The sequence below is a fragment of the Dromiciops gliroides genome, chromosome 1, assembly GCF_019393635.1.
Source record: "Dromiciops gliroides isolate mDroGli1 chromosome 1, mDroGli1.pri, whole genome shotgun sequence".
Taxonomy (NCBI): Eukaryota; Metazoa; Chordata; class Mammalia; order Microbiotheria; family Microbiotheriidae; genus Dromiciops; species Dromiciops gliroides.
The window spans coordinates 677,006,353-677,024,650 of NC_057861.1; the positions used below are offsets into that span (position 1 = coordinate 677,006,353).

The 18,298-nt window shown below is 37.0% G+C and overlaps 1 protein-coding gene and 1 pseudogene across 5 annotated transcripts in view; one reads left to right on the plus strand and one right to left on the minus strand.

Annotated features, from left to right (window-relative positions):
• LOC122740256 overlaps positions 1-12,779 on the minus strand; it is a 51,105-nt pseudogene extending 38,326 nt beyond the window's left edge.
• DOCK3 (dedicator of cytokinesis 3) overlaps positions 1-18,298 on the plus strand; it is a 529,377-nt gene that overhangs the window by 95,579 nt on the left and 415,500 nt on the right. The window lies entirely within an intron of this gene.

Here is an 18,298-nt window from a genome sequence, read left to right on the forward strand (position 1 = left end):
CCCCTGGCCCCCAGCAAAAAAAGCTTGGGACAGTGCATGCTGTACGCCAGTTGCCAACTTTAAAATGCACAAAAGAAGCTAAAATATGAATAAGAAACAAAAACCCTTCACCACAGAAAATTATGGCAACAGGGAATACCAAAACATAAACCTGGAGGACAACAATGTCAAAATGCCTACATGTGAAGCCTTAAAGAGAAAGAGAAATTGGTTTCAAGACCAAAAAACCCTCTTGAAAGAGCTCAAAAGGGATTTTATAAACCAAATAATAAAGGCAGAAGAAAAATTGGGAAAAGAAATGAGAATTATGCAAGAGAATAGCTTGGGAAAAGAAAATAATGACTTAAAAATACAATTGGCCGGGGGCAGCTAGGTGGCTCAGTGGATAAAGCACCAGCCCTGGATTCAGGAGGACCTGAGTTCAAATCCGGCCTTAGACACTTGACACTTACTAGCTCTGTGACCCTGGGCAAGTCACTTAACCCTCACTGCCCCACAAAAACACACACACACACACACCCCCTGAGTTCAAATCCAGCCTCAGACACTTGACACTTAACTAGCTGTGTAAACAGAGCAAAAAGGAAAAACCTCAAAAAAGAAAAACAACAACAAAAAACCCAATAGAAATAGTATGGTTCGATCTGCATCTAGATTCCACAGTTCTTTTTTTTCTGGATTTGGAGAGCATTTTCCATCTTGAATCCTTTGGAACTATCTTGGACCATTGTATTGCTGAGAAGAATCAAGTCCATCACAATTGATCAACACATAATGCTGTTGATACTGTGTACAATATTCTCCTGGTTCTGCTCATCTCGGTCATCATAAGTTCATGCAAGTCCTTCCAGGTTTCTCTGAAATCTGCCTGCTCATAGTTTCTTACAGCACAATAGAATTCCATTACATTCATATACCAAAACTTGTTCAGCCATTCCTCAATTGATGGGCAACCCCTCAATTATAAATTATAAATATTTTTGTACATGTGGTTCCTTTTCCCTCTTATCTGATCTCTTTGGGATACAGACCTAGTAGTGGTATTGCTGAGTCAAAGGTTATTCACAGCTTTATAGCCCTTTAGGCTTAGTTCCAAATTGTTCTCCAGAATGGTTGGATCAATTCACAGCTCCATCAACAATGCATTAGTGTACCAATTTTTCCACAGCTTCTCCAACATTTATTATTTTCCTTTTTGTCAGATTAGCCAATCTGATGGGTGTCAGGTGGTACCTCAGAGTTGTTTTAATTTGCATTTCTCTAATCAATAGTGATTTAGAGCATTTTTTTTTCATATGGCAATAGATAGCTTTGATTTCTTCATCAGAAAACTGCCTGTTCATATCCTTTGACCATTTGTCAACTGGGGAATGACTTGGATTCTTATAAATCTGATTTAGCTCCCAATATATTTTAGAAATGAGGCCTTTATCAGAAATATGGCTATAAAAATTATTTCTCAGCTTTCTGTCTCCCTTCTAACAATATAGCGTAGCTATTTCTTGACTTGTGTTGGGACTTTTCCATGATTAGGCTCATCAGCCTCTTATACTAGTCTCCTACAGTATCACGACTGTCTCTCATTATTGTCTCAGTATGCCAAAGTTCTCTACCTTTCTATTGTCTTCTTACATTTTCTTTGTATAAGGTATATATGAGTGACTTAGGGTAATAAAGTTAACAGTATAGTTTTTGCCTTCTTGAGATAGTTATAGGTCTACTAATACCCTGCTGTGTACCATATGATAGTTAGAAATGTTACTACTATATTATTGATATAAGTAAGGCCTGGAAATAAACGATTAAATACACTGACAAGAATATAGCATTTTGCACATTGTACATGGGGAAGACTTTATAAATATTTGAAGCCTCAATCAATAAAAAAATATAGTTCTGAGAAAAAACATAATACTGGAAGTACTTACTTCCAATATTATCCTGCAGTTTGGTGTTACAGTACATAGAACCCTGGACCTAGAGTCAGGAAGACCCGAGTTTTACTCTAGCATCAGACCTTTACCAGCTCTATGGTCCTGGAAATGTCACTTAACCTCTATGTGCTTCATCTGTAAAGTGGGGATCATAATAGTACCTACCTCCCAGGGTTGTTGTTAAGATCAAATGAGATAATATTTATAAAATACTTTACAAACCTTAAAGCACTCTATTAATGCTGGTTATTACTACTATTACCAATAGTAGTAGTAGTTGAAAATTGTGATCATAACTGTCATTTTGTCTACCCTTTTTCTCATTCACTGACCTAAAAATCTGAAAAAGAAATTTTAAGATCCTAAGATTCAAATTTATATTTTGTATTTATTTTGTCTCACATTTGTACATGTTTTTTCCTCTGACAGAATGTAAATTTATTCAGGGCAGGGACTATTTAAATTTTATCTTCCTAGCCCTAGTGCTGGGCATATAGTACATGTTTAGATACTTGTAGAATGATTGCGATTTCAGATATTTAATGAATTTGTACTTTTATTTTTCATTTCTAGAGCAGTTACTGAACCTAGTAGAAACCTAGGGACAGGTAAGTGGCCCAGTAGATAGAGTGCTTTTCTTGGAATCAGGAAGACCTGAGTTTACATGTGCCCTCAGACATTTACTGTGTGATCCTGGGAACTTAACCTCTATCTGCCTCAGTTTCCTCAGTTGTGAAATGGAGATGAGAATAGCACCTCACAAGTTGTTCTGAGGAGCAAATGAAATTGTAAAGCACTTAGCACAGTGACTGGTACATAATAGGCATTCAACAAATGCTTGTTCCTTCTCCCTCTATATATCAGAATAGTATACATTTCAGAGGTAGTTCAGATATAATTACATAGATTAGACAGATAATCAGAGCATTTACTAAACAATTAGTATGTGTGCAAAATACTGCTCTAAGTTCTGAGGATACAAACTCAAGCAAATGAGACCCCATCCCTGCAAGAAATGTAAAGTCTACATCCTGCAATCATTTATTTGTAGATGTCTGAAGTCTTTAAATGATCTGGAGGCTATTCTATTATTAAGATCTTTCCTCTTGATATATCTTCTTGTGCTCAGAGTCATTAACTGTATTTTCTTCTTCTGAGATCTTTGTTATTTCAGCCCCCCCCCCCCTTATATTCCCCTATCACCACTCACTGACTCCTTCCTTTTTGGGGCAGAGGGGCAAGAGGGTTAAGTGACTTGCCCAGGGTCACAGAGTTAGTAAGTGTCAAGTGTCTGAGGCCAGGTTTGAATTCAGGTCCTCCTGAATCCAGGGCCATTGTTTTATCCACTGCACCACCTAGCTGCCCCTCTGACTCCTTCCTTTTTGATAGTACTTTCCCAGGTGCTGGGCCTCAAAGTCATCTCAGATTTCTCCAACATTGTATACTTCATGTTTTATTCAGTCTTGATCTCTGCCCCCAAGTGACATAACTGGATAGACATAAGTGGGCACCATCTGGACACCCATTCTCTGCTTCAGTGCTTGGTAGATCCTTACACATGCTAGTGCCCTTCCCCCATTCCCTCTGCTCCTGGCTAAGTAATGCTTCAGAGCAAGAGTGTTGCTACCCCAAAGTCCCAGCTAGAGCAAGCTTCTGCCTGTTGGCTTTCTGTAGCCCAGAGGTAGGGAGGAGAGTTGAGTTCTATTGCAGACTTATGGGTCAGTTTGTGAAGCCCTGTCAGTGTGGTGGCTGCTGGAGGATTGTGTGTGAGCCTTAAGGTTTATGGACTACCCTGCTCTGCTTTTACTTCATTGAGTTGTTACCTCAGTGTTATTGGTGTTTAAGACCTTGCAGACAAATGAAAATATATTTTCACATGATTCTTATTTTGAGAGGGTTTGAAAAGTTGTGAGGATTGGACAAAGTGTCTAGTCTTCATTATTGTTGATCACATGACCCAGAAATCCCTCAAGCTAACTTTCTAATGGAGGAGAGAAAGGTAATACAGGAAGGGGGTTGGCAAGTGGAGTGGGGAAAGACCCATGTGGGAGCAGGGCAGAGCTGCTAATGAGGAGTTTGAGAAGTCATGGAGAGTGGATAGAGACAGAAATAAAGGGAGCTCAGACTGAAGAACATAACATTCTTAGAGATTGCATACCTAACCTAGGATCATAATGAGCTGGAAGAAGTATTGGAATCGCAAATCCCATTACACTGGGCAAGAAACATTTAGGCTGTTAGATGAGAATCTAGGAACTAAAGGCTGAGGGGGAAAACTAGGATTAAATTAAGTAGTAGATTAAGCTAAGGATTAATAAAAAAAAATAAATAAAGTATCCAATAGTAATTAACTGTTCATATTTCTGTAAATATTAAATTGTACATATCTTTTAAAATAAGTTACTGTATTAATAATGGTTAATGTTTATCTTTAGCTGTTTTAATTAGTTTTTTTGGCATTTTAAATGCATAATTGAGTGGGAAAATACAGAATTTTCACCCTTGTCTATTCTCTTCAATGAAACTTATGAGAAGAAGCCTGACTCTTTGGAGACAATGAATACCATCTCATCACCTCATTTGGTCTCATTGGAGACCGAAGCCCTGTCTTTCTGGTAGTAGTGCATCCTAAGTTCAAGGAAAGCACCCAGGAGGAAAAAAAGTTTCTTGCATTTTGGACTTATATTCCAAATCTCACAAAATGAAATAACAATAAAAAACACTGTTGTTTTTCAGTCGTTTCTGACTCTTCGTGAATCCATTTGGGGTTTTCTTGGCAAAGATACTGGAGCAGTTTGTCATTTTTTTCCCAGTTCATTTTACAGTTGAGGAAACTGAGGCAAAGAGAGTTAAGTGACTTGCTCAAGGTCACACTAATAAGTGTTTGAAGCCAGATCTGAACTCAGGAAGATGAGTCTGCTTGACTCCAGTTCGAGTTCCAGTTCTATCTGCTACACCACATACCTGCACTCTCCCCAAACCCCTTAACACTGGGTAGTGACATTGATTTATAGGTTTTTTTTTATTCCAGTTCCTTGAACTAGCTCTCATTTCCTTCCTTTCATAAATAAATTATGCATACCATTTTAATATTTAATATCTCATGGTCTTGAAAGTTACATAATATTTTAGGTTTTTTCAACTTAACAATTGTGGTAATAATTCTTAATCACCTGGACCAGTTGATCTAACTAAACTGAAACAATAATGGTAAAGGGCATAGTTGCTGTGTAGCTAGCACCTTATTCATGAAATCATTATAAAGCATCTGGTAAACACAGTAGGAAACATAGCCACACTATTGATTAATAAGTTTTGTGCTACTTGATATCCTGTAAACAGATTATAGGTCTGAAAATAGATCTGTGATTACAGGGAGAAAGCATTGTTCTCTCTTCAACCCCCACCCTCCCACCAAATGTCATTTGCTTCACTTTCTTTCTGTCTTCCTCCTTCTATTCCAACTTTTGGAAACTTGTTTGAGAAGAAAAACAAAGACACTCATCAGACTTGATGGCTTAGACTGAATTTGTGTGAAGTGTTGAAGTATAATAAAAAAAGATGGAATCTTTATCCACATTAAGATTCAAGCGATAAATGAACTCTCTCAAGTCTCTTCTCTTCCTCTTTCCCTCTCTCTCTCCCTTCCTCCCAATGTACCCAGGTGTTCCTTAGACTTAAAGAAAAATCACGGAATCCCAAAGTAAGAAGTGACCTGACATCATCTAGACCAACCAATCACTCTATGCAGAAATCCTCCCTACAACTTCCCCAACAAATGCTTATCCAGTCTTCACTGGAAGACCTTCAACAATAGATAACTTTACTCCCAAGGCAGGCTATTCTACTTCTGGCCAGCTTATTTATTAGTTATTAGTTACTTAGTTATTAGGGAATTTCCTTTTAATTAGTTGAATCTTCCTTTCTGCAACCACCACCTCTTGCTCCTACTTCTGCTTTCTGAGGCCAAACAGAATAACTTTGATCCCTCTTCCATATGATAGTCAAATGGACAGTGATCATCCTCTCTACCTCCTTAAACCTTTAAGCTAAATATTCCTAATTCTGTGAAGTAATTGTAGGGCACAGTTTGCAGTTCCCTCATTCTGGTTTGCCTCCATTGGACCTGCTTTAGCCTCCTTCCCCAAATATGGTATCTGAAACTGAACACAGTCCTTCAGATGTGCTAGGATGCAATCAGAAGTCAGTGCAACTGTGGCTTCGCCCGTTTTTCCTGGACATTATACAGCTCAAGATTGCATTCGTTCCCGTAGCTGAAATGTCATATACTTGATTTATTTTAAGCTTGTATAATCAAGGTCTTTTCTACACAATATTTTCTGAACAGAAATCATAGAATCTAGCGGCAGAAAGAATTTTAGTGATCGTGTAGTCCAACTCCCTCATTTTACAAAGGAGAAAAATAAGGTCTAGAGAGGTAACATGTCTGAGGTTATATATTATACACATATATAGATATACATGTATATGTTATATAGCTCGTGAGCAGGTAGAGCCAAGATTTAAATCGAGGTTTCTTGACTCCAAATTCAATTCTTTTTCTACTTACTTCAAGAGCTTGGAGCAGGTAACTTAACTAGACAGAAAAAGAACCTTATGTCTTACGTGCTTTTTCTTTAGGGTAGGGACTGCATCCTAATTGTCATCACACCTATGCATAGTACTTAGTAGATACTGGAGGAATGAAACTGATACTGGGCTGTTGAGAGACCACCTATTGCTCTGTTTGTGGTTTTTTATTATTTTTTTTAACCATACCCTAACTAGAGCTGATTCTTTTCTTGAAAGATCCTTTACAATGTCAGGAGGATAATGTTATATGCTGAGGTCAGTCTTAGACATCTTGGTACCCAAGTCCTAGATACTGTGAACTACTGAGCCCTAATCAATCAGTCAATATTGCAGTTTTAAATCAAGTACTATATTCTAGGCACTGTACTAGGCATTGTGAATATAGCTCCAAAAGTGAAAATCATCATTGCCTGACAGTCAAGACAAGCTAATTATCAGGAAAAGGCACTAGCCTTGAAGGAAACTAGAAACTGTGTGAGATGGAAGTGAGGAGGGAATAAATTCCAAGGATGGGGTTAGTGCTGTGTATGAAGAACACCAGGGAGGCTAATGCTCTTGCAATGGTGGTGTTCATGGAGGGGAATTATGTGTTGTAAGGTAGCTTAGGAACACACTAGGAAAGGCTTCAAATGCCAAATAGAGGAATTTATTTTGATTTTTGGAGGTAATAGGGAATCATCAGAGTTTATTTAGTAGGGGAATGAGATGGTCAAAATTATACTTTAGTAAAAATCAGTTTGGTAGCTGTGTGAAGGAAGGATTGGAGACAGGAGACAGGAGAGCCTGGACACTGGAAAATCAATGGGTGAGCTGTTTCAGTCAGTAGTGCAAGTGAAAGGTCATGAGGCCTTGAAATAGGGTAGTAGTTGTGCGAATGGAGAAAGACAGGTGTGAGACAGTAGATATTACTATGGCATAAACACAGTTCCATGGATATTAAAGAGAAAGTGTATTTGAGGTAGGAAAGGGAGATCTATTCTCTCTTCCTTTGGGCCAAATTAATTGTAAGCTTAAAGGCATGTAGGGATCATGGGTCATTTTTCTTTCTGACTCTTCCCCTCACCTCTAGTGCGGTGGCAACTCTAAAATATGCCTTCAGAAGTAGAGATGGGTCACATGCCTCGGTCCAGTCACCTCTAGAACTTAAGGCTCATTAAACTTAGATAATCTATTATCTTTTTTCTTTTGTATTAATTATTATTTTATTTATTTCATTAAATATTTCCCAATTCATGTAAAAAAAACACTTAAAAATTTTTTGAGTTGCAAAATCTCTCTCCCTTACCCCCTCCTCCCTGCTTGAGAAGGCAAGCAATTTTATTTCAATTATGCATGTGAGATCATGCAAAATATTTCCATATTAGTTATGTTGCAAAAGAAAGCACAAACAAAATAATACAATAATAATAAAGTTTTTTAAAGTATGCTTTAATCTGCATTCAGAATTCATCAATTTCCCCCTCTGAAAGTGGGTAATATTTCCCATCATGGGTCATTTGGAATTGTTTTGGATAATTGTCTTGATAAGAGTAGCTATTTCTTTCACGGTCCATCATCTTTACCATTTTGTTATTGCTGTGTATAATATACTCCTGGTTCTGTTCACTTCACTTTGCATTTATTGATATAACTCTTCCCAAGTTTTTCTGAAACCATCCAAGAGGAAGAACTTTGAAAGAAGGAAAGGGGGACAAAAGAGTTTTGGGAGTGTGGGAAAAGAATGGAAATAATGGGCACATTAGTAGTGGTGAGTATGGGTGGGGTGATTACTGCCTTTATGAGTTTGTGATAAAAATGGAAAATGAATCCAGGCATAGTCTTAAATACAATAGTGATTTTTGAGATAGTAGATTTAGATTCTGGAAAATCTAAGACTGGGAGATAAGTGATCAAATTTCACCCTAAAAAAAGGACTCGGGGCACACTGAAAGTTTGCCAGTTCCCAATCTAAGCTTCCCCAGTGATCTCTGAAGAAAACAGTGCTAAATACCTTGAGAAAATAGCAGCAGGACCCCATAGAATACAAATCAAAACCAAGCATTCCCTCCAGAATTGAGTCTAGCCTGGCCATAATACAAAGCCCTAATTTATCAAGTAAGGCTGAAAGAATAAGTAAACCAAAAATATTTCCACAAGCAAAAGCTATTAAGGTACCATAGATGTTCAAGATATAAACCTAGAAGAAAAGAATAACTCCAAAATATCTATACATAAGCCTCAAATAAAAATATAGCTTGGCCACAAGGTCAGCCAGAATTCCTAGAAAAAAATTCAGCAATTTAGAAAGTATTTAAGAGTATATAGTACTATCATAAGTGAAGTGAAAATGTTGGGGGAACATACTGGAAAATAAATGAGAGTTTTCCAAGAAAAACTTAAGAGGAGAATTAGCTTAGTAAAGAAGGACAAAATCTTACCCAAGTAACAACCTATTTGACCATTAGAATGAACCAGAAGTAAATGTCTCCATGAGACATGAAATATTATTTTTTTGTTTTATTTTTTATTTTTCTCAATTACATGTAAAGATATTTTTGATTTCCCTCCTTCCCTTCCCCCTCCTGAGGCCAGCAAGCAATTTGATCCTGTTAACATATTTCCACATTAAACAGAACCTAAGGGGGGGGGAACACAAGAAAGAATAAACAAGAAGAATAACAAAAAAAAGCAAAAACGAAAGTGAAAATAGTATCCTTCAGTCTGCATTCTGACTCCATAGTTCTTTTTCTGAATGTGGAGAGCATTTTCCACCATAAATCTTTTGGCATTGTCTTGGATCGTTGTATTGCTGAGAAGAGTTAAGTCTATCATAATTGATCATCAGAAAATGTTGCCAGTACTGTGTAGAATATTCTCTTGGTTCTGTTCATTTCACTCAGCATTAGTTTGTGGAAGTGAGATAAGAAATATTAAAACAAATTCAGGAGGCTGAAGAAAATGAGAAAATTTAAGTTGTGTCATTTGAAAAGCATTTGACCTTACAAACTGATCAAAGAAAGATAATTTAAGAATCACTGGACTACCTGAATGCCATGACAAAAGAGAGAGCCTGGATATCGTATTCCAGAAATCATGAAAGAAAACTATCCAAATTTACCATCACCAAAGGGCAAAGTGAAAATAGATAGAATCCACCGATTATTTCCTGAAAGAAACCCCCAGAATGAAAACTCCTCCAGAATGAAAATTTCATAGCCAAAATATAGAACTTCTAGATCAAAAAAAAATATTAGAAGCAGCCAAAAAAAGTTTTCAAAGAATGAGGAGTCAGGATTTTACAAGATTTGGAAGCTACCACTAGAGGAAATCATGGAACATGATAGTCCAAAAGGTAGACTATACAGGCTTACAATCAAGAATAATTTACCCAAAAAACATTATAATCCGACGGGGAAAATGGAACTTCATTGAAATAGAGGACTTCTAAGCATTACTATGGAAAAGACCAACATTAAGTAGAAATTCTGAATAAAAACTCAGAATTTTCAGGAGAAACTTAAAAGTGTAAATCCAAGTGAACAATCAGGGAAGGGATTATACAAAGGAAAAGAGTTTATATTCTAGGGGGAGAATATGATATGTATCATCTCAAAACCCTAATGCCATCAAGAGTCATAGAGGAAGTTAAATAAGATAAGGGACCTGGTGGTATTTGTTGGTTGTATTTGTCATGATCTTAAAAGAAGAAAGGAAAGGAAAAAGAAATATTCTAGGAAATAAAGAGAAAGAAAAGATGGGAGAAAATATTATTTTATATAATTGAGGTGCTCAAGTAGAAGATTATACAAACAAGAAGGAAAGGATGGTGGGAACATCACTTTAATTTCAACTGGTTAAAGGAGGGTAGAACGCACACACACAAACACACACACACACACACACACACACCCATGCACATAGTTTGGTGTAGAAAGACATTAAACTCTATAAGGAAGCAAAAGACTCAGAGAGAATGGTAGGGGAATAAGAGGGAAGGTAGATTCAGAAATGGGTTAGTCATAAAGAAAACAAACTTGACTCTTGGAGGTTAGAAGATTTTAAAATGATATAAAGAAAGGTGAGAACCTATGATATGGGGTCTGGGCAAGGGGAAGAGAAGAGGGACAAGGGAGCAGAAGCAAATTGCATTAAGCAGAGAACACTTACGATAAGCAAACTATTCTCTTATCACCTTTATTAGAAGAAGGTAAAGCAAGGAAAGGGAAAAGTGTAAGATTACGATGGAAGGATATAATTAATGACATAAAAGTAAAAAGGTTTTGCACAAACAAAACCAATAAAGTTAAAATGGATAAAGAAAACTGTTAGCTGGGGAGGGTGGGAAAGCTTTGTAGTAAGTTTCTCTGATAAAGATCTCATTCCCAAGTTACACAAGGAACTGACTCAATTATAATAAAGTCATTCACCCATTGACAAATAGTGAAAGGATATGAACAGATAGAGTTGGTTTTGGAGGTGGTTTTGAGACTAGGTCTCTCTATCTTGCCCAGGCTAGAAGTGCAGTGGCCACTTAGAGTCCTGATGTTATTGCTGATTGGCACAGAATCTTTGACTTGCTCCATTTCTGACCTTGTCCATTTCATCCTTCTTTAGGCAGTCTCACAGCCCTCTATCCCAAGGGCTTAATATAGTGGTGCTAGACTTAGTGTGAAAACCCAATTGCCTTTAGTCTTTCTACAAATCTGAACTCCTAAATTCAAGCGTCTCCCCAGTAATAGGGATTACAGAAGTGCATAATAATACACAAGAAACCAGTAATTTTCTTTTCTTTTTCTTTTGTTTTTTTTTGGGGGGGGGCGGGTGAGGCAACTGGGGTTAAGTGACTTGCCTAGGGTCACACAGCTAATAAGTGTTAAGTGTTCAGAATGGTTGAACCAGTTCACAACTCCACCAGCAGTGCATTAATGTACCTATTTTTCCACATCCCCTCTGGCATTTATTTTCCCTTTTTGTCATGGTAGCCATTCTGATGGGGTTGAAGTAATGCCTCTGAGCTGTGATTTAGGGCTTTTTTCCTCCCATGACTATTAGTAGCTTTGATTTCTTCTGAAAACTGCCTGTTCATATCTTTTGACAATTTATTAATTGGAAAATGGCTCTTAGTTTTATAAATTTGGCTCAGTTCTCTAGCTATTTGAGAAGTAATTCCTTTATTAGAGAAACTTGTAAATTTTCTGTTTCCTGCTAAATCTGGCTGTATTTCCTTCTAATTTGAGCAAAACCTTTTAATTTCATGTAATTGAAATAATATATTTTACCTCCCTTGTTTTATCATGAACTCTTTCCTTAAGTATAGATCTGACAGATAATTTGTTCCATGCTCCCCTAATTTGCTTAAGATATCCCGCTTTATGTCTAAAACATGTACCCATTTTGAGCTTATCTTGGTATGTAGTGTGAGTATTGGTCTATACCTAGTTTCTTCCAGACTACTTCCCAGTTTCCCCAGCAGTTATTGTTAAATAGTGAGTTCTTGCCACAATAGCTGGGATCTTTGGTTTTTATCAAAAACTAGGTTACTGTGCTTATTTTCTTCTATATATTGTGTACCTAATCTATTCCATTGATTGATCATTGTATTTCTTATCTAGTACCAAATTACTTTGATGATTACCACTTTGTACTATAGTTTTCGATCTGGTGTTGCTAGACCCCCTTCCTTCATATACATACATACATACATATATATATGTATATATGTGTGTATATATATGTATGTATGTATGTATATATTCATTTATTCCCTTGATGTTCTTTACCTTTTGTTACTCTAGATGAAGTTTCTTATTTTCCCCGCACAAACAGAGCTTTTATTAGTGTGTTGAGAAGGGGGTAGGGAATCACCAAGGAATCCAGACAAATTTCAGAAATCACCGCCTCCCGCCCCCCCCACCCCCCATGCCTTTCATTTTCAAAGCACCTTGTCACAAGTGAGGGTGGGAGGAGAATGAACTCTCTGGTGGTGTCCAGGGTCGGCCCGCTCTGAGGTGTGGATAACACAGCTAGAGTATCCTGGATGTCCACTAAAAGAGCACATGCCTCACATGTTGGCTCCTGTTGCAACCTTGAGTTGTAGGCTTGGGACACTGTATTCTAGGCGTCCATGTACCAGTCCATGCAATCGTGATGCAATTCTGCAGTAGCTCCTGCGCGTTGGCCACATAGATCTGCACCTTCACTTGCTCCGTGGTGAGCCCTGGGTCCAGCTTCTCGCTGCTGCCCACCGAAGTCTTAGCTGAAGCTGCCCTCCATGGCTCCCAAGCAGTCACACGGACGCCGCCACTGCCTCCCCGTGCACCGACCCGTACCTGCACTTCTTGATGAATTTTCTTATTATTTTTTTCTATTCTATAAAATAATTCTTTGGTAATTTAATTGGGACAGAACTGAGTAAGTAAATTCATTTAAGTAGTATTGTCATTTTTATTGTATTAACTTGTCCTACCTAGGAGCAACTGTTATTTCTCTAGTTGTTTAGACTAGAGTATTTATTTGTGCGAAGAGTGTTTTGTAATTATTTTCATATAGATCCTGTGTGTATCTTGGAAGATGAACTCCCAAGTATTTTATTCTGTGTGGAGTTATTTTAAATATAATTTCTCTTTCTAGCTCTTCCTGCTCTAATTTGGTGGTAATATATAGAAATTATAAAGATTTGTGTGAGTTTATTTTATATCCTGCAACTATGTATTTGTTTTTTTAATTGTCTTGATTAGGTGTTTTTTAAAATTTTATTCTCTAGGGTTCTTTAAGGATAACATCATATCATCTACAAAAAAAAATTATAGGCTTCTTTCCTTGTTACCTATGCTTATTCCTTATGTTTTTAATTTTTAATTGTTTTCCTATAGTTATTATTTCTAGTCCAATTTCACATAACAATAGTGATAATGGAAAGCCTTGATTCACCCCCTGGTCTTATTGGAAAGGCTTCTAGTGTGATGATCAAAATTATGAAAGACATAGTATCTTGATAACTTAATCATTTTATTAATAGGCCATCAGATTATTAATAAGAGGATGGCCATTTGATTATCTCTCTCAGACCAAAGACCCCTTATGGCAGTGGGATCTCAGTTTATATACCCTTCTAGCTGTCTACCATATAGCAATCAAATCTAATTGATTGACATGATTTGGAGGTGTGTTATATTAAAATGAAGTCTAGGGATACTGAGTCTGGGGACTCAGGTCACTCAACTCTTGGTTAAGATGACATCAGAGAAAGAATATGATATTCCCCCCTACCCCCACCCCCCAAAAAACCCACCAACTGATCAGAGCACAATAGTGTCCACCTAAGTATGGTTTGACCTCATCAGTAAAGTCCTTCAGCTATCTAGATAGCTATATTTTAATTTGTTGTTTCTTTAGTTGCATGCCCAATTTGTTAATCTGTTCTTTCTCCTTTTTATTGATGTAAGCATTTAGAGATATAAAATTTCCCCTAGGTACTGCTTTAACTATATCCTAAAAATTTGGTAATGTTGTCTCTTTAATTAAATTATCACTTGTTTTTATGATTTGCTTTTTTATTTCATTATTTAGAATTGGAATATTTAGTTTTCAATTAATTTTTAATCTGTGCTTTAAAAGCATTTTATTGAATGTAATTTTATTCCATTATGGTCAGAAAAAGGTGTATTTAATATTTCTACTTTTTTGCATTTCTTTGTGAAGTTTTTATGCCTTAAAACATGGTCAATTTTTGTGAAGATGCCATGTACAATTGAGCTCACATTTTTTTTTTTGTGAGGCAATGGGGGTTAAGTGACTTGCCCAGTGTCACATAGCTAGTAAGTGTTAAGTGTCTGAGGTCGGATTTGAACTCAGGTCCTCCTGAATCTAGGGCTGGTACTCTATCCACTACACCACCTAGCTGCCCGCCATGTACAATTGAGAAAAGTTGTACTCATTTCTATTCCCATTTAATATTTTCCAGAGGTCTAGCATATCTAAAATCCTATCCATCTCCTTAACTTTTTTCTCTTTTAAAATTCTATTACCTATTTCTTTTTTTTTCTTTTTTTTTTAAGTGAGGCAATTGGGGTTAAGTGACTTGCCCAGGGTCACACAGCTAGTAAGTGTTAAATGTCTGAGGCCGGATTTGAACTCAGGTACTCTTGACTCCAGGGCCGGTACTCTATCCACTGTGCCACCTAGCCGCCCCTGCCTATTTCTTTTTAACACTCATTTAAAACATTTTTGAGTTCCAAAATCTTTCCCTCTCCTATCCATTGAGAAGGCAAGATATTAGTTTTATGTGTGAAATCATGCAAAACATTGTTTATATTAGCCATGTTGCAAAAAAAGCAAGAAAAAAAAGTGAAAAAATATACTTTGATAGACACTTAGAGTTCATCAATTCTCTCTCTGAAGGTGGATAACATTTTTCCTCTTGAGTCCATTGGAATTGTCTTACATTATTACACTGATCAGACTAGCTAAGTCTTTCACAGCTGATCATCATGATAATATTCCTGTTACTGTGCACACTGACCTGGTTCTGCTCATTTCATTCTGCATTAGCTCATATAATTCTTCCCAGGTTTTTCTGAAACCATCCCGCTCATTTCTTATAGCATAATAGTATTCCATCATAATCATACTACATCTTCTTCAGTCATCCTCCAATTGACAGACGGACATCCCTTCAGTTTCCAGTTCTTTGCCACCACAAAAAGACTTGCTATAAATATTTTTGTACATATAGGTCCTTTCCTTTTTCTTTGATCTTTTTAGGATATGGGTCTAGTAGTGGTATTGCTGGATCAAAGGGTATGCACAGTTTTATAGCCCTCTGACATAGTTTTAAATTGCTCTCCAGAAAAGTTAGACCAGTTTACAACTCCAATAGTGTGCATTAGTGTCCCAATTTTTCCACATCCCTTCCAGCATTTACCATTTCCTTTTCTTCTCATGTTTGCTACTCTGATAGGTGTTAGGTGGTACTTCATCATTGTTTTAATTAGAATTTCTCTAATCAATAGTTATTTAAAGTATTTTGTATGACTATTGATAACTTATTTCTTCTGAAAACTCCCTGTTCATATCTTTTGACCATTTTTCAACTGGCGAATAGCTCTTATTTTTTATAAATTGGACTTAATTCCCTATATATTTGAGAAATGAGACCTTTATCAAAGAAACTTGCTCAAAAATCCCTCCCCCCCATTTCTTGTTTTCCTTCTAAATTTGGTCTTTAAGAATTTGGATGCTCTACCATTTGATGCATTTATGGTTAGTATTGACATTACTTCATTATCTGTGGTACCTCTTAGCAAAATATAATTTTTCTGATTATTTATTTTAATTAGGGTTATTTTGGCTTCTGATTTGTCTGAGATCATGATTGCTACCTCTGCTTTTTAAAAAATCTCATTTGAATCATAATAGATTTTGCTCCAGCCTCAGATTTTAATTATATGTATGTCTTTTTGTTTCAATTGTGTTTCTTGTAAACAACATATTGTTGGATTCTGGTTTCTAATACGTCCTGCTATTACCTTTCCTTCTTTCTTTCTTTTTTTGAGGGGCAATGGGGGTTAAGTGACTTCCCCAGGGTCACACAGCTAGTAAGTGTCAAGTGTCTGAGGCCAGATTTGAACTCAGGTCCTCCTGAATCCAGGGCTGGTGCTTTATCCAATGTGCCACCTAGCTGTCCCCTTATTACCTTTCATTTTATGGATGAGTTTATTTCTTTTCCCTCCTATGCCCTCTGTCTATGTAGACTCCTCCTGATTACCCTAATAATGCTAAATTTCTTAGAAGTAACTTGTATCATTTTCCCATAAAGTAACATAAACACTTTAACCTTATTAAGTCCCTTATACTTTTTCTTTCATGTGTAGCTTTTTATGTTTCTCTTGAGTCTTGTGTTTGAATGTCAAATTTTATATCCTGCTTTGGTCTTTTCATCAGGAATGCTTGAAAGTCCTCTATTTCATTAAATGTTTATTTTTCCCCCTGAAGGATTATATTAAGTTTTGCTGGGCAGGTTATTCTTGGTTTCAATTCTAGCTGCAACAGCAAGTACTTGTGCTCTTCTCAGCCTTTGAACTGTGATTAGGTCCCCTGATCTTCTGAAGAAGTGCTCCTTTCTGCCCTGGAATGTCTCTGGACTGAGTTCTCAAAGCTGCTGGTGTTGGTGCTTCCTGCTACTTGCTGCTATTGCAGTTGCCTCTAAGGGTCACTACTGGTGTTCCTGCTCCATATGCTTTGGGCTGACCTGTATTCCAGTGTCACAGACCTTTCTTTTCAACCTCCTAAGTTGTTTTGGGCTAGAAAACTGTTTCACCCCAACCATAGCCCATTTTTGTGGGCTACACTACTCCAAAGTTCAATTTGACACATTATTTTAAAGTTGTTTGGGAGTGAATGTTGGGAGAGTTCAAATGGGTTGCTGCATCTATTTCACCATCTTAGGTATCTATCTATCTCTCCCTCTCCCTCTTTCTTTCTCTCCTCCCTTCCTCCCTCCTCCCCCTCTCTTTCTCTTTTCTTATTTTGCGGGTAGGTTTAGCTAGATCTTGGAGGGATAATAAGTTGATGTTCCCCCACTAGTATAGCTTTGCTATTTCTTCATTTAATTTTTCCTTCAAGAATTTGGATGTTATGCCATACATTGTATATAAGTTCAGTATTGATATTAACTCATTGTCTATGATACCTTTAGAAAAATGTAATTTCCTTCGATCCAAATAGATTTTTTGTGCGGCTATGGGGGTTAAGTGACTTGCCCAGGGTCACACAGCTAGTAAGTGTCTGAGGCCAGATTTGAACTCAGGTCTATCCTGAATCCAGGGCCGGTGCTTTATCCACTGTGCCACCTAGCTGCCCCCTTCAATATCTCTTTTAATTGGGTCTATTTTTGCTTTTGTTTTTTCCAAGATTTATTGCTATCCCTACCTTTTTAAAAAAACTTCAGCTGACATATAATAGATTCTTCTCCAACCCCTTATTTTAACTCTGTGTGTATCTCTTGTAAACAACCAATTGTTGGATTCTGATTTCTAATCCATTCTGCCATCCTCTTCTGTTTTATGGATGAGTTCATATCATTAAAATTCACAACTATGATTAAAACTGCATTTCCCCTCCTTGTTATATTCTATTTACCCATATCTTTTTACCCCTGTCCTCTCCTCAGTTTGTTTTGCTTCTGATCACTAACTCTCTTAATCTGCTTTTCCTCTTATCACTCCCAACACAAACACACACACACACACACATACACACACACACACACACACACACTTTCTCTTAGTCCCTTCCTCTCCTACTTCTCTATTGGGTAAGATGCCTTCTGGCTAAGTAGACTCCTTCTAACTGCTATAATGATGATAATGTTCTTAGGAGTTACACATATCATCTTCCTGTATGGGAATATAAAAAATTTAACCTTATTAAATCCTTATGATTTCTCATTCATGATTATTTCTTTCACTTCTTTTTTTTTCTTTTCTTTTCTTTTTTTCCCCCCCAGGGCAACGGGGGTTAAGTGACTTGCCCAAGGTCACACAGCCAGTAAGTGTCAAATGTCTGAGGCCAGATTTGAACTCAGGAACTCCTGAATCCAGGGCCGGTGCTTTATCCACTGTGCCACCTAGCCGCCCCCATGATTATTTCTTTATATTGATTATTGTGTTTGAATGTCAGAATTTCTATTAACCTATTCTTTTTTATCAAAAATGCTTAGAAATCCTCTATTTCACTAAATGTGTCTGGTAGGTTATTCTTGGTTGTAATCCTAGTTTCTTTGCCTTGTGGAA